At 36.1% G+C, this 26,625-nt stretch overlaps 1 long non-coding RNA gene across 3 annotated transcripts; it reads right to left on the minus strand.

The window, feature by feature from the left end:
• Positions 1-12,666: 12,666 nt before the first annotated feature.
• LOC140184691 (uncharacterized) lies at positions 12,667-18,189 on the minus strand. Of its 3 annotated transcripts, none has more exons than XR_011882090.1 (6): positions 17,819-18,189; positions 17,669-17,739; positions 17,484-17,582; positions 17,251-17,396; positions 15,999-16,473; positions 12,667-15,917 (listed from the first exon to the last, which is right to left on the minus strand). It is a non-coding gene; the product is annotated as an uncharacterized lncRNA (long non-coding RNA). The 3 variants fall into 3 exon arrangements; XR_011882091.1 differs by having other exon boundaries at positions 12,667-15,687; positions 15,775-16,473; XR_011882089.1 differs by having other exon boundaries at positions 12,667-16,473.
• Positions 18,190-26,625: the final 8,436 nt, after the last annotated feature.

Raw genomic sequence — 26,625 nt, forward strand, 5'->3', positions numbered from 1 at the left:
AAACACAGGCAAAACAGACAAGGAAAGCACAAGTTTAGGTAGCAGTTACAGTAAATAGTTTAGGTAGCAGTTAATAACAATTTAATAATTAGGCAAACCAAAATAAATTCAAACCCAAGCAAAGCATACAAATGCATATGATGCATGCCTGTCTTATGGCTAATGAGCTCATATGTCGGTTATATAGCCAACCCGACAAGTCCGATTTGCTAAACCCTTGGACTATCCCATGACGCGCATCCCCATGAGTCTATGTATAGCTTTTTCTCATATATATATATATATATATATATATATATATATATATATATATATATATATCAAATCGCTCAATGGGGGTACCATTCCCGGGAATTTATAAGTGCCCGATCACCCTTATGTCGTAGGGTCAACAGAGTATCGAGTCTCAACTTGGAACAAGTGGTCCGGAATTTATAACCCACAAACTAACCGGCAAGTGCACCGGGTCGTACCAATTAATACCTCAGGTGAGTGAGGTTCGATCCCACGAGGATTGATGGACTAGACAACAATGGTTGATTAATTTACTTAGTTAGACAAGCAGAAAATGGTGTTGAGTGTTCAAAAAGCATTAAACAGCAACTTCAAAATATCATAAGGCAGGTAATAAATAAGTTGGGACAACAATATGGGGAAGGCAGTTAAGGCTTCAGAGTTATCTATTTTCTGGATTGACTTTTCTTATTAATTTATTTTAATCATGCAAGATTTAATTCATGGAAAATTATATGTGACTAGACCCTGATTCCTTAGACCTTTCTAGTCTCCTCTAATTCTCATCAACTGCCAATTCCTTGGTCAATTAATTCCAATTAGAGGGTGAAATTCAATTCTAGTTTATATGCCCAAAAAATCCTAATTATCCAAATATAAGAGGATTATATGTCACGTATCCCGTTAAATCCAGATAATTAGAATTTAGGAGAAATTATTTTCAAGCTGTTGTTCAAGTAAAGAGCTTTTCCAAGTTATACAAGAACTCAATTAGAAAGAGGATCATGCTTCTGTTCCACCCAAATTCATAAGATAAAGAACGAAAACAATTCTTAAATTATAAATCAGTACATGAATTAAAATAGAAAAATAATAGAATTAATCCATACAATTAGACAGAGCTCCTAACCTTAACAGTGGAGGTTTAGTTGCTCATGGTTCAGAGAGGAAAACTAGGATTCAGGTAAACTGTAATTTATATTAAAAAAATGGAATCGAATTCCTCCTTAAGAGAAGTTTCTTTTCTCTTTTATATCTAATCCTAATTAATTTAAAATCTAATTTCTAAAACTAAAATAATATTTTTTCCTATTTTAAAATAAAATTTAAATTTAATTCAGAATTAATTATAGCAATCAGCATTTTTTCTGCATGTGGTGCATGTCACGCGTACGCGTCAGTCACACATACACGTCAATGGTACGCATGAGGTACGCGCACGAGTCGCTGTGCAACTCTCTAAATCACGTGTAGGCGTTAGGTACGCGCATGCGTCGCTCTTCGTTGGTCATCTCTTTCAGCCTTGGCCAAATTGGTGGGAGAGAAGTGTGGACTATTATATATCGTTGGAAAGCTCTGGAAGTTATCTTTCCAACTCCACTAAAATCACATCCATTGGACCTCTATAGCTTGAGTTATTCAGGTTTGAGTACAGAAAGGTCAGGGTTGACAGTGAATACCTTCATCTCTTCTTCTGCAGAAACTCCATCAAATCCAGCCGAATGCTACCTAAAATAAACAGAATTGGACAAAAATCAAAGTAGCATCTATAGTAGCTAAAAGATAATTAATTATTGATTAAACTCAACAAATTAAATGCAAATTCACTAGGAAAAGATAGGTAAGATGCTCACGCATCACAACACCAAACTTGAATTATTGCTTATCCTCAAGCAACCAAAACTAATATAGGCTTAGGATGTGAATTTGCATGAGAATGAAAGTTCGATTAAGCTCATGTCTCTTCTTATAGTGGGGTTTACAACTGCAATCCTGAATAGTTTTGGCATCTCACTCTCCTTTGAATTAGAAGGATGTCATTGTTATTCGGAATTAGAATCCGGATAATATTATGAATTCTCTAATCTTTTGTAACTCAATTTAGCCTTTGAACACAGTAATTTTTCTTTGATTCTCTTTTCTTTGGTGCTTTGCACCTTGAGCCTAGCCGTGACTTTAAATATTTTGTCTCAGGCTTCACTTGACACAAAAATACCACAAGTACTTAACTGGGGAACTCTCTTTAAGTTCTGATTTTTCTTTCAGTTACTCCCAGACAGTGGTGCTCAAAGCCTTTGGCATACTCTGTTAATTGCAATTGATCTTGACTCTTAGTGTTCTGTCTCAAGGATTACTTGACACAATCACACCACAAGTATATGACTAGGGAAACAACTCTTTGAGCTGTTAATCATGTCTGACCTCCCTAGGCATTGATGCTCAGAGCCTTTGACCTTGCTTTTATTTTTCTTTTGCTGTTTCTTCTGCTTCAAGGATTAAACTTTCACTTATTGCAGAGAATTCATAATAGTTCTCTAGATTCCTGTTCCTTGTACATCAACATTCTTTAATTCAAATTTAAATACGCATTGTTCATGTCATGCATTTAGAGTCACAGAAAATATCACCACATTTGGATAAATGATACTACTCTTAAAATTAAACCCAATTTCTCATGCACTACATCTTTTCTTCTTTCTTTTTGATTTCAAGCTCAGTGGGCAATACATGAGACACCTTTCAATATTAAAGCAAATAACAGAATAAAAAAATTAGCAAAATAAACTGAAACTTAGGAATTTGAAGATTTAACTGATCATGCAGTAACAAAATAAACAGAAAACAGGAATATAACATAATAAGAACAGGAGGAAATATAGAATGAAAGGAACTCAACCACATTAGTTATTCTAGTGGCCATCTTATTCTCCTGGTTGTACTCCTCCGTGAAGATGATTTGCCTCCCTTTGGTGCTATTAAAAATAAACAGAAAATCCATAAGCGAAGCGTCAACACCAAACTTAAAGGTTTTCTTGTCCTCAAGCAAAGAAGAACTGAAAACAGAGAGGGACATAAAAAGACACACGGAAAAAGAAACAAATAGTATGATAAAAAAGAATAAAAGGATAAAAGAACACGAGAGAATTAGGATTTGGGAGGGAGAGAGAATAATTGAAATCTGGGCGATGCGCTGGGCAAGTGATGTGGCGCAATCGACGCATACGTGTACAGCACGCGTACGCGTGGGTAGCATAAAGTTCAAGCGACGCATACGCGTGCTCTCAGTTTGTACGAATCGCACGAAGGTAGCCCCGCGCACGCACAACTCTCGGGTTGATGCGCATGAGGGCCAGATAGACAAACGACGCGTGCGCATCAGGTACACGCACGCGTGAATGGGGAAAAAGTGAAAATGACGCGCACGCGTCAGGGACGCGTACGCGTGATGAAGATTGTGCTTCTAGCACAATTCCAGCCACAAGCCATCACAACTCTCTAGCCAAACACCTTTTTACGCCGATTTCCAAGGTTACGCGTACGCGTCAGGGACGCTTACGCGTGGTTTGGCAATTGTGCAAGTGACGCGCACGCGTCATTGACGCGTACGCGTGGTCTTGCTTGTGCGCAAGGCACACTTCAAGTACCACTCTGGCACAACTTTCAGCTTATTTTCTTCTTTTTTTTTTGGTTCCTGTTCTAAAATAGCTGCATGATCAGAACACACGTAAAATGAAAGAAAAATAGTAAAAAATCAATAGAAATCAAATAAATAAGAAACCACTACTATAAAAGGATACAAAATTATCAGGTTGCCTCCCGACAAGCGCTTCTTTACCGTCACTAGCTTGACACTTGATTGTTGAATTTTCTTCCTCTTCTTCCCGTTGGTTAAAAGAAATGACTCCAAGGGGGGAGAGGTGAAGATTAGTGCCCCCTGATATAAATTCCTCCTAACAAGTTTTTTTTATTGTAATTAACTTGATTCACCTTGCTTGTTGGTGTAGAGGTTGGATTGTTTTTTCTGACCTTCTCTTTTTCATGGATATTTTCTTCTGTTTCTTGGTCACAATCCCCTTTCCAGTGTTTTCCTTGGTTGCCTTCACTTCTTTGATTTCAAAATTTGGGTGTTGTGTGATGGTTAGAGTGTACCCTTCATCAAGAACTTCTTGGATTGGTGGTTCAATAAACTCACCCTCTATGCCACTCTCTACTTCATTGGAGTGTAGATTCCCATAATTGTTTTCATCCTTTACAACCTCCTTTGTTTGTGCATCTTCCTTCTTTGTTGGTGCATCTTCCTCCTTTGTTTTTGCATCTTCCTCTTCTTCCATGTGTGAGGGCGGAAAGTTCTCTAATTCATTGGAGTATGAACTCCTTTGATTGATTTCCTCATTTTCTTCTATAGGATCTTGTATTATATCTCTTGAGAAGGAATTTGCTTGTTCCTCTTCCTGGAACTTGATAATCAACTCCACATATTTCTCTATATTTTTGACACTTGTCTTTATATTATGTATGAATTCTTTCATGATGGTTCTTGATATGGATAAGGAGATGGTGGGTCTTGATATGAATAAGAAGGACATGATGATTCTTGATAAGAGTAAAAGGAGGATGGTTTTTGGTATGAATAGGGAGATGATGGCTCTTGATATGGGTAGAAAGATGATGGTTCTTGATATGGATAGAGAGGTGGTGGTTCTTGGTATGAATATGGAGATGGTGGTTCTTGATAGTTGGAACATGGAGCACTGAAGTTTCTTTGGTTTTGACTTTGCTAATCAAAATTAGGGTAGTTACTCCATCCACAATAATATGGATCACTACTTGGGTGTGAGTAGTAACCCATGTGATCTCTCTCCATTATTTTTCCTTAGCTCAAAACACCAAACAGAATTAAACGCACCATGTGGTAAACAGGTAAGCAAAGAAGAAAGAACATAAAGAAAAATAAAAATAAATAATAAAAATAAAAATAAAATATAAAATATAAAATATAAAAGAAAATAAAAATAAAAGAAAAATAAAATAAAGAAAATAAACTGAATAATTAAGAAAATAAAATAACTAATAAGCAAATAGGAGTAAAAAATTCAAACTCAATGAGTAAAATAACTAGGAAGAATAAAAACAACTAAGGGGACACCAAACTTAATTTCAGAAATTAAGAGAAAAAAATTAAATAAAATAAATCAAAATTTTATTTTTTATTTTTTTTAAAGAAATAAGTTAAATGAAAATAAAGCAAAAATGTCTGATCTAAGAAATCAAACAACCAGTAGTTGTCAATCACAGTCAATCCCCGGCAAGGGCGCCAAAAACTTGGTGCGGAATTTATAACCCACAAACTAACCGGCAAGTGCACCGGGTCGTACCAAGTAATACTCAGGTGAGTGAGGGTCGATCCCACGAGGATTGATGGACTAAACAACAATGGTTGATTAATTTACTTAGTTAGACAAGCAGAAAATGGTGCTGAGAGTTCAAAAAGCATTAAACAGGAACTTCAGAATATCAGAAGACAGGTAATAAATAAGTTGGGACAACAATATGGGGAAGGCAGTTAAGGCTTTAGAGTTATCTTTTCCGGATTGACTTTTTGACGTTAGGATTTTTTCTAGTAAAGAATTTTATAAAGTCGTGTTGTAAGTATAGATTCTGAACCAACAGAAATCCCTTCGTACAAACGTTTTGGTTGTCACAAGTAACAAACCCCTAAATAAATTAATAACCGAAGTATTTAAACCTCGGGTCGTCTTCTCAAGGAATTGCAGAGAGGTGTGTTCTTATTATTGGTTATGAGTTTTGTAAATTGGGGGTTTCGAGAATGAGGAACAAATATGATAAATGACAAATAAAATAGATAAATGACTGTAAAATAAACTCTTGGCAAGGTATGAGAAATTGGAAGTCCTATTCTAGTTATCCTTATCAATGATGATGAAAATTGAATCTTAATTCCACTTAGTTAATCCTTGCTAATGCAAAGGAAGGTCAAATGGCTAATTAGTTTGATCTTCAAATCTTAGTTAATTCCTAGAAAAAGATTGGGATTATAGAAGTTCAAGCTAATTAGCAAAGATAGTGATTATCGATCACGTTGAGTTTGATAACTCAAGAGTTACTTATTTCTTAACCAAAGCCAGGAATGTAGAAAGCTAAATTAAAATCATAAATATCTGGAATACCTCAAATAACATTCATTCAAAGCAGTCAAATCTAACATGGAAAATATTCATAAGCCAATTGGGCAACATAAATCATTAAAATAAGAGAAGTCGAAATAAAGAAATATTAAACCTGGAGCTCAGAAGAATTGTAAGTTGAAATAATAATAATAAATCCTAAATCCTTTAAGAGGAATCCTAATCTTAAATCCTAAGAGAGAGGAGAGAACCTCCCTCACTAAAAACTACATCTAAAACCTAAAATTGTGAAAATCAAAGCTTCTTGAGTCTCTGCATGTTCCTTGACTTTAATCTGTGTTTCTGGGCCAAAAATTGGGTTAAAATGCGGCCCAGAATCTCTGCCAGCAACTTTTGTAATTCTGCAGATCACGCAAGTCACGCGTCCGCGTCGTCCACGCATTCTCGTCGTTCGTGCAGCTTCCAATCCGCGCGGTCGCGTCAGGCACGCAAATGCGTCACTCTGATTTCTTCCATTTCGCGCGGTCGCATGAGCCATGCAACCGCGTGACTTCTCACTGGTCATCTCCTCAATTCCTTGTGTTCCTTCCATTTTTGCACGCTTCATCTTCATTCTCTAAGTCATTCCTGCCCTATGAAGCCTGAAACACTTAACACACAGATCAAGGCATCGAATGGTAATAAAAGAGGATTAAGATTAGCTAAATTAAGACCAAAGAAGCATGTTTTCAATCATAGAACTAAACTAGGAAGGAATTGTAAAATCATGCAAATCCTATGAATAAGTGGGTGAAAAGCTTGATAAAACCACTCAATTAAATATAATATAAACCATAAAATAGTGGTTTATCAACCTCCCCACAGTTAATCATTAGCATGTCCTCATGCTAAGCTCAAGGAAACAAAATAAATGAGTAGGGAAAAGCAAGACTCATGCAATGCAACCTATGAATGTGAATGCAACTACATGCTAAAATGATTCTACCTACTTGGTGAAAAATTAAATAAATCCTTCAAGAATAAATATGAATTGGATTTCACTAATTCAAATCACAAAATACAATACAAATAACTTGCAAGAAGAAGATAGCTCATAAAAGCAGGGAACATAGAATTAAGCGATGAACCCTTACTGGTAGTGTATATTATTCTAGCTCTCAAATGTCTAGGGTCAATTCTCTCAATTCTCTACTAATCTTGCTTTCTATAGCTTGCTCTTCATCTAACAATCAACAAAAATTTAATGCACCAATACACAAATCAAGAGGTCTTTTAAGGGTTGTAATGGGGTTAGGGTCAAGGTATGATTGTATTTGGCCAAGTGGACTAAAATCTGAATCCTTAATTAACATAAACTTTCCACCTAACTTAAGACAATTTATTTAATTAAAATACAAAATCTAACTTCCCATTAACTGTGTTTTCCATATATTCATGCCCCCTAAATTTGAGTTCAGTACATATGCATTGATACTAACACTTACTTTGGGGCATTTTGTCCCCTTTTTATTATTTGCTTTTTTTTTCAATGCATATGATTAAGGTTTTGAATGCATAAACATGTTCTTAACATTTTTCATATTTTCACACAAAGTCTAACATACTCAATTCCCAAACCAAATGTTTCCAAACCCACTTTTCCCCACACTTAATTCATGAGGATTCTCACTAGTCTAAGCTAATCAAGGATTCAAATTAAGGACATTATTGTTTTCCGCTTAGAGTTAGTGATGAGCTAAAGTAAAGAACAAGGGGTAAAATAGGCTCAACATAGGTTTGCAAAGGATAATAAAAGGTAAGGCCATATGGGTATGTAAGTTCAGTGAAACAAGGCCTCAATCATATAAGTGCATGCATACATCAAATGATGGAAATATAGAATTAAGCAAGACAAAGATCACAATTTTAGAGAGAAAAACACACATCAAAAATAAAATATTGGTTGATAGAGTGCAACCAATCAAATAGGCTCAAAATCTAACTAGTTTTGTGTGTTCAAGCTTTAAACCATGTTCCAAAATAAAATTTCTTCAAACAAGTTTTTCAAAAAAGTTTCTAATTTAAATTAGTGAAATACTATAAAAAGTTTCTTGAAAAAGAAAATATTACTTCAACCAAGTGGTAAAATATGCACAAATAAAACAGACATGCAATCAAACATAAAAATGCAACAATGAAAAACAAAAATTGGTGTTGAGAAAGGACTAACTAACCCATGGAGATCGGTATCGACCTCCCCACACTTAAAGATTGCACCGTCCTCGGTGCATGCAAAGATGTGCAGGTGGGCGGGGATTGTAGTTTCTCAGCCGGTGCTCGTTGTAGAGTCTTTCTCTTTACTCTTCCTGGTGGCCATCCTGAAAAGGGAGAAGAGAAAGGGACATGAAGTCAAAGGTATAGAGCAAAGGAGAGGGCAGTACGAGTAATAATCATGCCAAAATAAAGAAGAATGTCGTTAACACATGGTCACGACTCCATGAAATTAGGACAACAATGGAAACATGGCATGATAAATTGAGGCAGTTAGATGCAAGATGTTTATTGGCATGCTGGCAAAGGCATGAGTAGCGTAAATCAAGCATTAAAAGCCTTAATGTATTATTAGTCGTGAGAAACTAACAATAACATTTGTATTGACAGTTATATTTAATTAATAAAATATTGAAAAGGGTTTTGTGAAAAACAGGCATTAGAGTAGAAGGATAGAATAATTAAGAATGCACAATACCATACGGGCTTTTTCACAAACACAAAGCATGCATATTAACTAAGGTATGGAAAGTATGAAATTGAACATGCAAGCACCCTTAAAAAAATGATATATAATTGTCAAACAATTTCTTAACAATCCACAAGCAAAATAATGACCCAAATAAATTTCCAACACCAATTAAAAGAAAAAAGAAAGAAAAAGAAAGGAAGGAAGAAAGAAATAAAAAGGGAAAGAAAATATTTAGATTTGGGGAAGAAAAGATAAGATATTTGGCTGATCAGGATAAGTTGTGCGGCACAGGCAACGCAGACGCGTGGATCACGCGATCGCGTGGGGTGTGATAAATTTCAGGTGACGAGGACGCGTGGATCACGCGATCGCGTGACCTGATTTGTGCTATTGGCGCGAGTGCAGCCTCGCGCACGCACAACTCTCTGTTTAATATGCAAATTGCCAAATTTCTGGGTGTCGCGGTCGCGTAGGTGACGCGATCGCGTGGATGGCCTAATTTTGAAAATGGCACGGACGCGTAGGACACGCGTACGCGTAGCAGGGCTTGTGCTTCTAGCACGAGTCCAGCCTAATTCTAGCTCAACTTTTGGCCATACACCCTTTTTACGTCAATTTTAGGGCACGCGTTCGCGTGGGTGACGCGGACTCGTGGGAGGCATTTTTCCCACATGACACGGACGCGTGGATCAATTTGTGCCAAAGGCACGCCTCCAGCCGCGTTTTCGCGTGACTCTTTGTTCACCTTTCTTTTCTCCCTAATGCACCTGTGACGTTTCCCCTTTGTTTTTTGATGCAGTATGCAGAATGCAAAATGATATGGATGTCATGAGTAATTCCAGGTTCAATGAAAATAATATAAAATAAAAACAAACAACACGAAATAAAATTGAAAAAGAAACGATCATACCATGGTGGGTTGTCTCCCACCTAGCACTTTTAGTTAAAGTCCTTAAGTTGGACATTGGCGAGCTCCTTGTCATGGCGGCTTGTGCTTGTATTGATCCAGGAATCCCCACCAATGTTTGTACGTCCAATATCCTCCGGGATCCCAAATCTTGTTTCTACACCCGTCTTCAAGTTGATCATCAGTATTCCAACCGGGTGGCAAGCAATCTGAATTCTCACTAAAGCGGCCAAACAACTTTCTAGACCCATTCAGTTGAGCTTTACACCAACCTTTGCATTTAAATTTTGAGCACACAACCATGTTGAACCTTGTAGGACAACTCTTATCACTAACCATCTTCCTCTTACTCTTGATGCCATAGAGAACTCTAAGTTGACCATCCGTCTCCAGTAGCCCATATTCAAGTGGAATTAGAAAGCTAAGGGATATGAATTTTACCCACTTGAATGTTGTGAAGGATGATGGAAACTTAGGGTGAGGTGTTTCTAATGAACGTGCAAGCTCCACTCCCTTGTGCTCTTCTTTGACATCTTCCACCTCTTTGCAATCTTCTTCAATATCAACCTCTTCCTCTTGGTGGCTTTCTTCTGATTCAATTCCTTCTTCATTGTTCACCAAGGGCATGGGAGGTTGTGCTTCTTCTTCTTTAATCTCCATGTCAAGTCCAATGGGAGAGGATGCAATTGTAGATAAGAATTCATTAATGATTGAATCCATCTCTGGATCGTCTCCTTCAAAGTCTTTAACCATGATATGCTTTGGAGGTTGTACACCCTCCTCAGCATCAGTTTCAAACGTCTTTGAATGAGGCTCTATGAATGGACTTTCCAATGGAGGTTCAGCATCTCCTAAGTCTTCAACCTCCTCCTCTTCTTCAATAATTTCGGCTTCCTCCACTTGTTCCAGTACAAATTCATGCTCCTTACTGTTCACCGGAGTTTCTAATGTCTCCTTCATGCTACGTTCTTCATTAGATTGTCCACATGAAGCCATGGGGGTTCTTTGAGTGTCCGAACGTCGGGAAGGTAATCGACTTATCGCTTGATCCAGGTGTTTTAAGTATGAAATTGTATTCCTCCTTGATGGCCTCTGTTCTATGATAACTCCCTTCAACTATTCTTTTATCTTCGAGGGTCTCTCCTATCTCCACATTTTGGGCCACCTTTTGCTCTGAGACAAAATCAGACTCCTCCTTGATGTCTTCCTTCACTGATTCTTCAACCACTCCTTCGACTTCAAGGGTCTTAACTACCTTCACCTTTAAGGCCTCCTCTAGCTCCTTATGAAGTATGGATTCGCGAAGATGATCCCTTCTCTCTTGTTTCATGTCAATAACATCATTGAGATCATGTCGCTCTTGGATTGATGGATGTGGGTGCTCTTCCATGAATGGTGGTGATGGGATGGAGAGATCATTCTGTGGTTGAAAAAGAAGTGCGCTAGAGCTTGAGGGTTGATTGTTGAAGGTATTTGGTGGTCCGATTTGGGCAGCGAGAGCTTGTATCGTAGAGTTTAGATCGGCAAATGCTCTCTCCATGGGGGTTTGGGGTGGGTAGGAGGGTTCATTTGTTGGGAGAAAGGGTTCATGGTAGGAAGGTGGTTCATCTTGATAATGATAAGGAGATGGTGTAAATTGAGGTGGTGGTTCTGTGTATGGTTCATTTGGTGGTTGGTGTGGTGGATAAGGGTTAAGGTCATATGGGGGGTGTTTGGTGGTAAGGGGCTTGTGAGTGTGGTGGTTCAAGGTTATGTTGTGAGGATGGTCTCTGAGCATACGGTGGGGCTTATTGGTAGCTACTCGGTGGTCCACCATATCTATCAGCTTGGTATGCATTGTAGAATGGTCTTTGTCCATGATATCTAGGAGGGTGTTGTTGCCTAAAGGGGTGATCAGATCCTCTTGGCTCCATCCATCTTTGATTGCTTAGACCTTGATGCATAGTCCTATTATGGCTTCCATTCCTTGCAACAAAATTAGAACTAAACTCAAGGCGAGAGGGGTGAGAATTCATAGTAGTGAGAGAAAATAAAAACAAAAACTAACAAAAAGAAAATATTTTGAAAAAGATATGATTTTTGAAAAAAAAAATAAGATAGGATTTTGAAAAAGATATGATTTTTGAAAAAGGATAAGATAAGATAAAAATTTTTAAAATCTGAATTTTTTTTTGAAAAATATTTACAATAACCAATAATAAGGGACATGTTTGCAACTCCCCAGCAACGGCGCCATTTTGACGTTAGGATTTTTGCTAGTAAAGAATTTTATAAAGTTGCGTTGTAAGTATAGATTCTTAGCCAACAGAAATCCCTTCGTACAAATGTTTTGGTTGTCACAAGTAACAAACCCCTAAATAAATTGATAACCGAAGTATTTAAACCTCGAGTCGTCTTCTCAAGGAATTGCAGGGAGGTGTGTTCTTATTATTGGTTATGAGTTTTGTAAATTGGGGGTTTCGAGAATGAGGAACAAATATGATAAATGACAAATAAAATAGATAAATGACTGTAAAATAAACTCTTGGCAAGGTATGAGAAATTGGAAGTCCTATCCTAGTTATCCTTATCAATGATGATGAAAATTGAATCTTAATTCCACTTCGTTAACCCTTGCTAATGCAAAGGAAGGTCAAATGGCTAATTAGTTTGATCTTCGAATCCTAGTTAATTAATAGAAAAAGATTGGGATTATAGAAGTTCAAGCTAATTAGCAAAGATAGCGATTATCAATCACGTTGAGTTTGATAACTCAAGAGTAACTGATTTCTTAACCAAAGCCAGAAATGTAGAAAGCTAAATTAAAATCATAAATATCTGGAATACCTCAAATAACATTCATTCAAAGCAGTCAAATCTAACATGGAAAATATTCATAAGCCAATTGGGCAACTTAAATCATTAAAATAAGAGAAGTCGAAATAAAGGAATATTAAACCTGGAGCTCAGAAGAATTGTAAGTTGAAATAATAATAATAAATCCTAAATCCTTTAAGAGGAATCCTAATCTTAAATCCTAAGAGAGAGGAGAGAACCTCCCTCACTAAAAACTACATCTAAAACCTAAAATTGTGAAAAATCAAAGCTTCTTGAGTCTCTGCATGTTCCCTGACTTTAATCTGTATTTCTGGGCCGAAAACTGGGTTGAAATGCAGCCTAGAATCTCTGCCAGCGACTTTTGTAATTCTGCAGATCGCGCACGTCACGCGTCCGCGTCGTCCACGCGATTGCGTCACTCAGCGTTTTTCGTACCACGCGTGCGCGTCGTCCACACATTCGCATCGTTCGTGTAGCTTCCAATCCGCACGGTCGCGTCAGGCACGCGAACGCGTCACTCTGACTTCTTCCATTTCGCGCGGTAGTGTGAGCCATGTGACCGCGTGACTTCTCGCTGGTCATCTCCTCAATTCCTTGTGTTCCTTCCATTTTTGCATGCTTCCTCTTCATTCTCTAAGCCATTCCTGCCCTGTGAAGCCTGAAACACTTAACACATAGATCAAGGCATCGAATGGTAATAAGAGAGGATTAAGATTAGCTAAATTAAGACCAAAGAAGCATGTTTTCAATCATAGAACTAAACTAGGAAGGAATTGTAAAATCATGCAAATCCTATGAATAAGTGGGTGAAAAGCTTGATAAAACCACTCAATTAAATACAATATAAACCATAAAATAGTGGTTTATCACTTTTCTTATTAATTTATTTTGATCATGCAAGATTTAATTCATGGCAAACTATATGTGACTAGACCCTAATTCCTTAGACCTTTCTAGTCTCCTCTAATTCTCATCAACCTCCAATTCCTTGGTAAATTAATTCCAATTAGAGGGTAAAATTCAATTCTAGTTTATATGCCCCAGAAATCCTAATTATCCAAATATAAGAGGATTATATGTCACATATCCCGTTAAATCCATATCATTAGAATTTAGGAGAAATTATTTTCAAACTATTGTTCAAGTAAAGAGCTTTTCCAAGTTATACAAGAACTCAATTAGAAAGAGGATCATACTTCCGTTCCACCCAAATTCATAAGATAAAGAACGAAAACAATTCTTAAATTATAAATCAGTACATGAATTAAAATAGAAAAATAATAGAATCAATCCATACAATTAGACAGAGCTCCTAACCTTAACAATGGAGGTTTAGTTGCTCATGGTTCAGAGAGAAAAACTAGGATTTAGGTAAACTGTAATTTGCATTAAAAAAATGGAATCGAATTCCCCCTGAAGAGAAGTTTCTTTTCTCTTTTATATCTAATCATAATTAATTTAAAATCTAATTTCTAAAACTAAAATAATATCTTTTCCTATTTTAAAATAAAATTTAAATTTAATTCAGAATTAATTATAGAAATTAGCTTTTTTTTTCTGCACATGGCGCATGTCACGTGTACGCGTCAGTCACGTGTACGCGTCGATGGTCTTCTTCACGTGTCACGCGTACGCGTCAGGTATGCGCACGCATCGCTGTGCAACTTTCCAAATCACGTGCACGCGTCAGGTACGCGCACGCATCGCTCCTCATTGGTCATCTCCTTCATTCTTGGCCAAATTGGTGAGGAGAAATGTGGACTATTATATATCGTTGGAAAGCTCTGAAAGTTAGCTTTCCAACGCCACTAGGATCATATCCATTGGACCTCTGTAGCTCGTGTTATTCAGGTTTGAGTACAGAGAGGTCAGGGTTGACAGCATCATTCGCCTTCATCTCTTCTTCTGCAGAAACTCTATCAAATCTAGCCGAATGCTATCTAAAATAAACAGAATTGCACAAGACTCAAAGTAGCATCTATAGTGGCTAAAAGATAATTAATTCTTGATTAAACTCAACAAATTAAATGCAAATTCACTAGGAAAAGATAGGAAAGATGCTCACGCATCAGCAAGCCACTACGTCTACCTAGGAAAACTCGTGTCTCAGATAATTCAAATAAATAAGCCATATGAATATTTCTATCATAATTCATAAATATTTACATCATTCTCAATATTATCATCATTCATCTGTTCATATCTCATTTCCAAATTCATTCAAAAATCATACTTTAAAATCAACTCTCACCATCCTTCATTCAAGTTCAATCATCATTATCCATCCTCCCATTCCGTTCATCAACAACCCCAACTCAAAACATAATTCATTATTTTCTAAATAAATCAAATTTAAAACTTATAATCTTTAAAACCAAATCTGTTTATATAATTATTTCAAACAAAACTTTCAATTTTTATAAAATTTCGGCAGTATTTCCTCTAAAACTCGGGCACTGCCACCCTTTTTGGGTCCCATTCAAACATTCCTCAACCATTCTCAATCATTTCCATATCTCAATCATTTTTGAAAATTCAACCAATTCTAATAACAAATTATTTTCAAATAGAACTAGTTCCAATAATAAATCTTTTTCAAAGTCAAACCAGCTCCAATATTAAATTATTTATAAAATCAAACTAACTCAAAATCAAACTGTTTCCAAATTCAATTCATTTTTCATATCTCAAATCATTTCCAAAATTGATTCATTCACATTATTAAATTAACTCCAAAACCATGAAAAAAATCACTTTTCATACTATTCAACTAAATACTCTACAGAGCAATTTCTCATCAATAATCGGACACCACTCAAACAATCAGTAACTCAGTCCAACAAACAACCATATCTATAAGGAAAATAAAATCACAAAAATATATTTTTCACTTCATTATCTATTTATAACCGTTCGGTAATATAAAATAAATTTTAAGAGAACCCCTACCTCGACAGGTCGAAACACATAAACCTTTTTCCTCGGCCCGAAAACAATGACAACCGCGACCTCAGCTCCACTCATTTCTGCCACAACAGAAGCAACCTTAATCGCAACATGTGGCCCCCAAAGACTAAATCCTAAAATATTAACGTCACAAGAATCTTAACAATAAACAACAGAACAACGACTAAAAGAGTTCAAAACTGAAACAATGAATAGCTTACCGTACTAAAGAGGAACGACTAAACCGAGTAGCTGCAACGACAACAACACTTGCTGTAACAACGGCTCAGAGCAAAGGCGGCAGCAGTGGAAAGGTGGCTCCGACGGTGGCGTACAACAGAGAAACTCACAATGACTGTATAACCTGACGCAGACAACCGCAGCAACAACTTACTGTAGAACCAACTTAACAGAAAAGAAGATCTGAGGCAAGATTAGAGCTTACCAAGCAGACCTAGGCTTCAATGGCGGTTTTTGGTGGCAGCGGCGGCGGCGGCGTAGAGCTCCGGTGACGTAGCAGCAAGCATAAACGGCGGCGGGCAGATCGGCAAGGGCGGCCATCCTTCCAACAGCGGCGGCAGAACACGAACAGCCTCTCTCTCTCCCCGCGGACTCTCTTCTCTACCTCACCCATGGACGACAGCAACGCTGGCTCCCTTCGGTGACGATGACGACGCAAACAGTAGCAGCTGCGATGGCGAGCTTCATCTGCAGCGAGGAACGGCGTAATAGCGTCATTCTTCTTCTCCCTTGGCTCCCTCCTCCATGTCAGAGCCAGCAACGATGGCAGCGAGTAACTCGGCGACGACGGCAAGGCCCATTGACGCTGGCCGTCCCCCTCTCCTCTCTTCTCTTTTCTGACTCCGTTTATCCCTCTCCCTCTCAACGTTTTCTTCCTTTGTTGTCTGAAGCACTTGGGTCTAGGTTTGGGGAAGGGAAGTCGGTGGGGTAGAGGGTTAGGATTAGAATAGTTTAGGTAATTTTAATAAAATTAGCAGTATAGAATATTAATTAAAAATCTAATTTAATACTTTAAGATTATTTTTAAAATATTATTTAATTATCAATTTGTTAATTGACTTCCAATTAAGTATTTTAATTTAAAATTAGAGATAATATAATTAATTTTTTTGTCTATAAAAATTGAAAGTATTAAATTCCGAAATCTCAATTATTTAAAGCAAATCATATAAAATTCTTATTATTTTACAATTACTAAACTTTATAATTTAAATATAGAAAATATTTCAATAATTATAAAATTGAATAAGAATCTTAATTTATTTCAAATTCAATTAATCAAAACTTACTTTAATTATCTTTAATAAAAAAATTTCTGAAATTAAAGTTATAAATATATAATTAAACTTGAAATTAATTTATAATAAAATTTTAAAAAATTCTGGGACTTACAGATATTCCCTAACATGGCAAAGAATTAAATCTGAATATGCCATGTATCTAATGAAAAAATCTATTGCAGCATAAATAATCAATATACAGTGGGCACAACACTAAAGTTAATATCACAAACTATAGCTACGCCCTAAATCCCCTCTATCACTGAGATGTGATTATAATGCCAATTATGAGGATATAGCATCCACACACATACCTGTGGGCATCCTAATTGAATATATTCATCACCTAAGCAGATATGAATGCTAATTGTAAAATGCGATTCACCAAATACTTACATGTCGTGAGCACTTGATTTAATTTTATTTGAGAGCTCCATAGCTTCTTTTACACAATTAATATGGTAGATTTTTCCATATCCACGAACAGAACAAGATAGCTCCTCCCCTGGGCATACTAGATGATCGTAAACAAGGCATTCAACCTGAACCAATACATAGAACTAGATTTTAATCCCCCTTGTGTTCATAGCAAAATCTATAGACTTCAGGGAAAAGAAATTGAATTGTACCATTTTGAGAGCGCCAACAAGGAATGGAAGTGAGAATTCAAGATCGGGATCCTCAGAGCCAATCTTGTTCCTCTTTTGAGAGCACTCTCTGATTCCATCCTACAAACCCTTGGTGTCACCATTAGCTGCTTCGATGATAGGAACCTTTATCAATCAATCAATATATAAGTTAGATAGAGGCTGACCTCTGGCCTTTATAGTCTCTGCAGATGCGGGAGCCATTTTTGATTGACCAAGACCAAACTGGATTATGCAACTGAAGAAAATTAAAGCAAAGAAATTAATTTTGACCAAAACCAATATAAGAAAGATAAAGGCTTTCTTAAAGTACCCACTCATTTTGTAATCGGCGTAGAAGAAGCGGATGCTAAAACTGAAAGCAAAGAGAGTTGCTAATTGCAAAACCTAAAAGTTACACAAATATCATCATAAATGAAAATCACTGCATATACTAATCAGTAGCTATCAAATCTTTTTTATCAAAAGGGGAAAACTCCCTGAAAAAAAAAATTAAGAACGTTCCTTTTAAAATGAAACATTAGCATCATCTGTAATAAGTAATGAGAAATGAGGATCTAACTAAGGTGATAGAAGAAATGACAAAAAGTTCAGCTTGTGATTTGTATGGATTACAAGCTCTCCCATTTCTAAAAGATACTTCAAACAGTAACATAAAAATAAATTGTTAATTGAAGAATTGGCTAAGCATTCTTAAGAAGCTAAGAATAATTGCAAAAGAAGTAATAAAGAACAAAATTGGTAACCAAAATATCAATAAACACAATGCAACACTCGTATATTATATGAAACCTTTACTGTTCTCAAGATCTTAGCCAAGATGAACTTGGAAAACTACACTGTAATCAATTTATAATATCTTGCCATCATAATATCTCAAACAAAATTAAACAGCGAGAAAACAAAATATTATCACATAAATCACAAAGCAATTGAATGACATAGAAATGCAGAATATCCTAGTGAAACATGAAATTATAGCAAGAATGAACAAGTAAAAGCATGCAAGCATATTCAGACAAGCCATTTCCATTTCAATTTGCAGGACGCCGTACAATGGTAAAATTCCATAATCAAGAGTCTAGTTAACATAGTAACCAAATGGCTATTTCTTCATTGTCGAAACAAGTACAGTATTAGGCACCGATTTAAAAAATTAAAATGATTACCCTAAGCTGGTTGATCAAGTACGGTAAAATAGCACAAAGAAAAAGTCGCTGCGTTGGTTGATCAATTGGAACTTCAAAGAAGCAGAGAAATAGAGATAAACGAAATATGGAGAAAAAGATGAATATCAGTGGTAGCTCAAAGGAGAAAACAGATCTAAAACAGTGGCTCGATCCAGAAGCCTTCGATCACAGAAACTACGGCAACAACGATGGCAGAAATTACAGCGGTAGAAACTGCAGCGGCAAGCATAGCTACATAGCAAACAAATCTGAAACCATAATGTTGATGAGGAGGTGGCTCAATTGAGAAGCTTCCTATGACAAATGTGGCGGCAACGGCGGCAGAACTGGCGATTGTAACGGCGACGACAATGGCGGCGAAACCAATGACTGCAATAACAGCTACACCGACGGTAGATAATTTAGAGTTTTTTCAATTGCCATTCTCTTTTCTTCTCTCTGCCTCGGTGAGTTTTGGAAACTCAGTAGTAGAAGAGCGTTTTCTTGGGGTGAGAGTTTAAATGTTATAAATTAACTATTAGGGGGAGTTTCATAAATTGCCATAAATAAAGTATATTTTGGAGGTTTTTAAAAACCTCTACTAAAAAACTCTCTCAATTAAATATAAATCGTGTAGTGTGCTAATATTTAATTATAATAAATATTAGATATTCATGACTTAGATAAGATTAATCTAGAAGACTAAAGTTTACTATTCTTGCAAAGACCTCAGTTGCTCTTGTCATGTCGTGTGACATTGTCCATCTCCCCACCCGACATTCTATTGCCTTACATTAGGGAGGTTAGATTTTGACATACAATAAAGTTTAGGGATTTCATATTTGACAATACCTTACTTTCTGTATTTGTGGAGTAGTAGAGGCCCAAGACCCATAATTTCTATCTTCTGTGGGGTGAGGTCATCATTACGCTGTAGGATGTTGGTTACCATCTTAGTCTGTGCACAGATAGTGAGCCGATCAGGGGTTTCACCAGAGACTTCCAACAATACCATGGGCACCCCACGTGGCTATGAGTTGAGGATTTGCTCAAGGATAGGTCGCCATCACAGTTAGAGGAGAGGAAATAGATTTTTGGTTTGAGGATGACCTAGTTGAGGAGCAGGGTCTCACACATTCCACCTGGGATAGATCCAAATACTCTCCGTAAATATGTCCGGTGCTACCTGATGATGCTGATCGGAGAATTTTCGTTCACGGACAAGTCAGAGACACTTGTCCCTTTTAGATGGTTGTCACTACTAGAGGATTTTGGTAGATGCGGACGGTTGCTTTTGGGGGGTCTGCATTGCTGGCACACACTTACAACTTTTTGTGCACCACTTTTGGGCATGACATGATGGACATTGCGGGGTGTATACCATTTGTGTTGTCTTGGATTTACCATAGGTTTCTGAAGGTTCCATAAGGCTTAGAGAATGGTGGTTGAATATATAGCCTTCTTTAACTTTGATTAATAAAGCCTTAAATATGAAATTAAACTTGGCTTCTGTTGGTCTGCGCAGCGGATTATGCAAGAGACAATTTTGTTTTGTCTCATAAAAACCAAAAAAACATAACTAAAGTAGAGAGGAAAAAGGTGACACAGCCATATATCCTGGTTCAGTTGCCTTGTGCAATGCAACCAACATCCAGTTTGGTGGAATTTCCAATATCAATCCAAGTATTACATACACCAATGCCCTAGGACTCAACGTAATCCTATCTGGGCACACAAGCTTCAACATAAACTTGACTTGGCTATGCTAATACCTAGACTTATCACACTAAGTAATTACCCAACTTAGTAAGGGATACTTCTCAGGTACATGACTCAAGACAGAAAATACAATCAAAAGAAATCTGAAATCACTCTTGATTTTTCTCTCAAGTGTTTCTCTCAGTCTTTTTTACTCTATGATTTTTTCTCAATGCCTCTCTTTCTTGCCTTTTACCTCTCAAAGAAAACTAAGAAAGATATACATTGAAACTGAAATACAAAATAGTAAAACATGAAGGAGATGACGATTCACAGCCTTGACTCTATGCATTGAACCCAACTTCTGAACTTAAAACCTTGTTCTTCATCTTGGCGGAGTGCTCCCTTTAGTAAGGATTAACTTTTGCTCTCTCTCTCTCTCTCTCTCAATCTCTCTCTCTCTCAGGTTCTTTCTCTTTGGTCTCTTATTAGATTCAATTTTTTTTTGTACCTTAGTCAGAGACACGGTTAGGATTTCTCTAAAGTTAACTTCTTGGACTTTGGGCTAGCAGAAATCATCCCTTCCTTTTCTGCAATCAATCCCAAAATTAGGGATTTTAAATATGGTTCTTTGTTTGATCGAGGTGTGCAGAGCAGCAGAGATTTGTTTGCTTAGTGACAATCCAAAATCCAAACTCTTGAAATTATGCTTTGGCTCCAAGTAACAATGTAAGCCATTAATTTACAACAGAGATAATCAGACACCAATTTCTTCATTTATCTCAAAATGGTGTTGCAGAGAGTTAGAGAAGAAGTGAAAAAATTAACTTGCATGCAAATAGAAATAAATCACCTTTAACCTCTGACTTAGCTTAATATGCTTTTGATTAGTGTGATTGGACATTGCTTTCTTTATTTACTCTCTCTCTCTCTTTCTCTCTCTCTCTCTCTCTCTCTCTCATGTTTATTCGAAGTGCACAAGAGAAACTTAGCTTAGGTTTGATTCACTAAAACTTGGTTGATATTGGGCTTGGTTTGTGGATCAATTTTCATTCAACATACTTGAGTGCATTGTGCCTTATTAGTTTGGGTTGCATCTTAAACAAATTTAGGCCTACATCACTAAATAAAACAATCAAATCCAATTGGGTATTTAATCCAATAAATTAATATTTGTCATCATCATTAAATTAATTATGTTCTTAACTCAACAGTTTCCGTCCTTCTATCCGACTGGGTATAATGTACAATGGTTCCCACTTATAGCCAGGTAATTAATTAATTAATTAATATTCATTATTCGTTACTACTTGCAATATTAATTACTAAGAATATTTTATTCACCATGAATAAGTTTGTGGGATTGGAGCAACAAACCAGAGACCACCATTATGATAGGATATTACAATTACGACGTAGGCTGGATGTCCTCACAGTTGATGAGGTATGATCTGTTTTGGTTCCTACTATATTATGTTTAGTGCTCTTACATGTCTAATTATTAGAATTTATATCAATGATCTAGTTTCGTTGGACACCATACGAGGATCTCCAGCTACAGCACATAGCTCCTAACGGATTAGGAATGTTGGAGAGATTCATACATAGAGAGATGTGGTCTGATTGTCTGCTTCTACTTTGTAGAATTTTATCATGTGGACAAAGTTAAGAGACAACTTGGGGGAGAGCAGCATCGGTCAACGGATCTGGTCAATATCAACGAGTTTCTGTTCAAGACGACTCAAGGCGATGATATGTGGTGGCTTGATGTGCACCGTGACTGGTATGACTTGTGGAGGGCACGTGGCCAGCCACAGCACATGGTGATCATTGATGGGATCCCTGCTTCTCGACCCACTTAGGAGTACTAGACATGGTGGCAGGGAGCATGTCGAGCTAAGTTTCTATTTAGGGAGGACGTGCTAGTTGATCCAAGGGTTGCGGCACCGCTTGCAAATATCCCACCGGCTGCCCTGATACAGAGGGATGTCTTAGACATTCTAGTAGATGCTTCAGACCATTGACAATGGGCGAGGCATGTTAGAAATGATGTTCGAAAGTAACACGGAGGCCCGGGATCAGCGAGCGAGATGTGCAGATGCAAATGAGCAGTTGTCAGATGAGGCAGCTGAGTATGCACGCGAGGAGCATATGGCTGAGGAGGCCACTGGAGCGACACATGGTGATATTCCATCGCCCAGCTTCTTTGCTAGGCATGAGGCAGACATTGCGAGGGAGTTCATGCAAGGGTCTTCATCAGGGGCACAATAGCAGTAGCCCAGCCCTTCATTATCAGCAGCACAGTTGGAGGAGGGTACATTTGCTTAGGATTAGGCTGATTTTGACATCATCACACCCAACTTATACAGTTTCATGAGATGTATCAACTTATGACTGCACCAGGGGACATCATGGATTACTTGACAGATTACTATCGTGGTAGGAGAGACCACGATGAGAAGCAAAGAGACCAGCTAGCTACTTCTTGGGCCTGACGTACACGTCACTGAAAGTACTATACAAACCTGGGCTATATACAACTCCTGCTTTTCATCAGCAGACTCCTTTGTTGTGGGACTACACACAAGCTCACCCCACATGTGAGTCTACCACTATGCCGCTTGTATATCCTCTAGTACCACATCCACCAGTATATCAATAGATGCCATCACCATATTACCAGTCTGTTATTCCTCATCCCTAAGTCTATCAGCCTTCATCACCCTCTATCACATCAGCCAGTACCAACTCTGTCACCCCCAGCAAACTCCTTCGCCATAGCTCCTGGGTGTCATTCGTCCTCGGTTGAGCAGACTTCAGTGACAGATACGTACACCTGGTTGTAGGATGCGGCACCGCTTGGATCATCACAATGATCAACAATCATAGTTTTCTAATTGATGTATCATTCATAGTATTATTCTATTTTATTTTATATGTGAAACTTTTCTGTTTTATTGTATTTGTAGTACTTTTCAAATTTTCTATAATTTGGACTAATTTTTGGACTTTATCATTTTTGTAACTTTATTAATACAACCACTACATAGATGCAACATGATGAAATATTAACAATAAACATGAAAGGTAAGGAAGAAGAAACCGTGTATCCCCACCAGTTGGAGTCTCTGATACATATTCTGCAGAAAAATCACTCTCGTTAAACGATTCGGTATTGGAAATAAATTTCGAATCTGGGTCACTATCGTCCTCTTCAACACTATCTCGAGGCTTGGCGAAGTGAATCGATATTGTCTCCACCAAGACTACCTGCGAGATAGAAGAAGACGGCCCACAGCCACCACCAATGTCACGAACTGTAGCATACCACTCCATCATATGTTGCGGCATTAGCCTAGCATGTATGTTAAACATTACCCTCACATGCTGATCAGCTTCAAGTCAGAATACCCTATTAGTAAACCCTTCACTCGGTAGCATTGATAAAAATCTATATACAACTCTTCCAACCTCTTTGGGACCTATTACCCCATGTTGCTTAGTATGACATTTTTTAGCACATCTAGAAGATCAACAAGACAATTACGCAACATCACAGTTTTTCAACACTCAAATATCACACTTTTTTCACCACTTTTTATTGTCCTATTGGAATAAATTACTACAAAAAAGAACTGATTATTATCCATGTGTATGTAAAGAAGAAGTATAAAGACTAAAAATAGAGATATGGATGTAGTGTGACTAATATTTAAACCAAGAAACTCCTTATATAGAGTTTTTTTTAATATGTAGAAATCTAGGATGCAAAGATACCTAAATAATTAGACACGTATCTCAGATACTGTGATATCATTTTCTGTATGCACGTATCTTGAGTACTGTGATCCCGTTTCTTTAATGTACACATCTCAGATATTGAGTACCTATTTTTGTCTTCATGCTATATTCTAAATACATTTGGAATACGTTTAGTTTTTTGTGTGTCATATTTTAAATTTTTAGTGAGTGAATATATGTTTAATGAACTTTGGGTCACATCACCCAAGATATTACATATTGCGTATATCAATAAATGCTCTCTGCTTTATGAATTTCAGAAAATAATATATTTAATTAATTTAAATAAAAAAATTCTAATCAAATGTTATGTCATTCTCTTTATAAATCGAAGTGAAGAGACTCAATTTATATAGAGAAAATTATATGGTACATATCTAAATCTGTACAGATTTAAAGATTTAAAGATGTGGCAAAATCTAAACCACACATCCTAAAGTTACACTTTTCACTCAAAACCGTAACTCTTCACAAAGCAAAGCGTCACCTAATGGAAAAAAGTAAATTAGAAGATTTAAGAGAAGAAATAATTAAATTATTAAAATTAATAGATCAAAAATTAATGATTTTAACTAATGTTAATTGTAATGACACTGAATTCTTAAAATCAATACAAAATGATTTTTCTCAAAATCTTTATTTTACTATAAGTTTTATTGAAGGACTTCAAAAACCTGAAAAAACTTATTTTTCACACGGAATTTCTAAAAAATGTTACCATGGAAATGATTTCCCACATCTTTATCATACCTTCAACCCACAATTAAATTCTATAGTAGATATGCTTGAAGAAATATTAGTATCCATAAAATTTCAAAGAAATAAGGAAAAAGAGAATCCTAAAGAAGAAAAATTTCAAAATATAATTAACATAACAGATTTAAAAGTAAAACCACCACTAAAATTATGAATATTGAAGAAAAATTAAAAGAAGTTACAATGCTTTTTAAACAATTAAAAATGGCTCAAGAAAATAATGTTATGGAACAAGGATTTCAAATAGAAGAAGAATTAGTAAATTCTGAAAATATAGAAAATGAAGAACACATCCTAGATTACTCAAGTGATGAAGAACCAGCAATTCCAATACAAGTAAAAAATGAAGCTGGAACATCTAAGGATAATCAATCTCAATTTAAATGGGAAACAGGTTTTGATAATTATGCCTTTAAAAAAGTTTTATAAATAAAGATTCAAAATATACAAAAATACCATCAAAATACATTCCTAAAATCCAGGAAACGGAAGGAGAAAGAATGCTCGATTTAGACTGTAAAAAGAATGAAAAAGAAATTTTCGAAAACTGGTTGAATTCCTTCTTATTAGAAGCCTTTACTAATCCAAAACTTAGTGAATTGTCTGGAAGAGACATTTGGAATTACATAGGGTTTCGTACTAAAGGAACTATAAGAGATTATATGACATCAATAGAAAACCAAATAATAGAAGAATTAGAAACAAAAACATCAGCTTATGATAAGATATTATATATAATGATGATTCTATATAAAGAATTTTTTGGAAAAAATATTATAGATCATAGACAAGAAGTCTATAATAAAGAATATCAAGAAGCAAAAAATCATTTAGCTAATATTCAGATATATGATTTATGTAATGTGGAGTCTTATATATGTGAATATAGAATACATTATTACAAATTAAAAGAAGAAGATAAAAATCATTATCTTAGTATGTATATAACAAAACTTCCATATCCTGCTAATGAATTTATAATGGGAAGATTTATAAGAGAAATAAATAGAGGAATAATTAAAATTAATTTTGGTGGAGCAACCTCTGCAATAAGAGAGGAAATAAAAGAACGTTGTATGCAAGAAGCAACTCAAAAAAGATTTGCAAATATAATTAGAATTTGCTGTCAGGATAATGAGGAGATACCTCAAAAATATGGTCTTAATAAAAATTTTCAAAGAAAAAGAAAATATCAATTTAGAAAAAGAAAATACTATCCAAACTGGAGAAAAAAGAGACATTTTAGAAAGGAAAATAACAATAAAAATAAAAGACAAAGAAATAACTATTGCCCGAATAAAAAAGAAAATTGTAAATGTTGGTATTGCCAAAAAGAAGGACACTATGCAAATGAATGCCCGAAAAAGAAGGATAAAAAGGATCTTACTAAACAAATAGAAATTGCTAAGTCTTGTTTCATGGAACCATTAGAAGAATCTGATGACAACTTAGACTATATTTTTGAATATGTCTCGGAAACAGACTCAGAGACTGAGTAATAATGTTACATTTATTACTATAAAAATAACAGAAAAGTTTATAAATGCTTTCATAGATTCTGGAGCAACACAATGCTTTGCTAGTTCAAATATAAAACTTGATTGGAAAAAATTAAAGAAACCATTAAGAGTTAGAATAGCTGACAAATCAATACATAAAATTGACCAAAAAGCAGAGATGGTTGAAATTTTTATTCAAAA

The sequence above is a fragment of the Arachis hypogaea genome, chromosome 5 (assembly GCF_003086295.3).
Source record: "Arachis hypogaea cultivar Tifrunner chromosome 5, arahy.Tifrunner.gnm2.J5K5, whole genome shotgun sequence".
Taxonomy (NCBI): domain Eukaryota; kingdom Viridiplantae; phylum Streptophyta; class Magnoliopsida; order Fabales; family Fabaceae; genus Arachis; species Arachis hypogaea.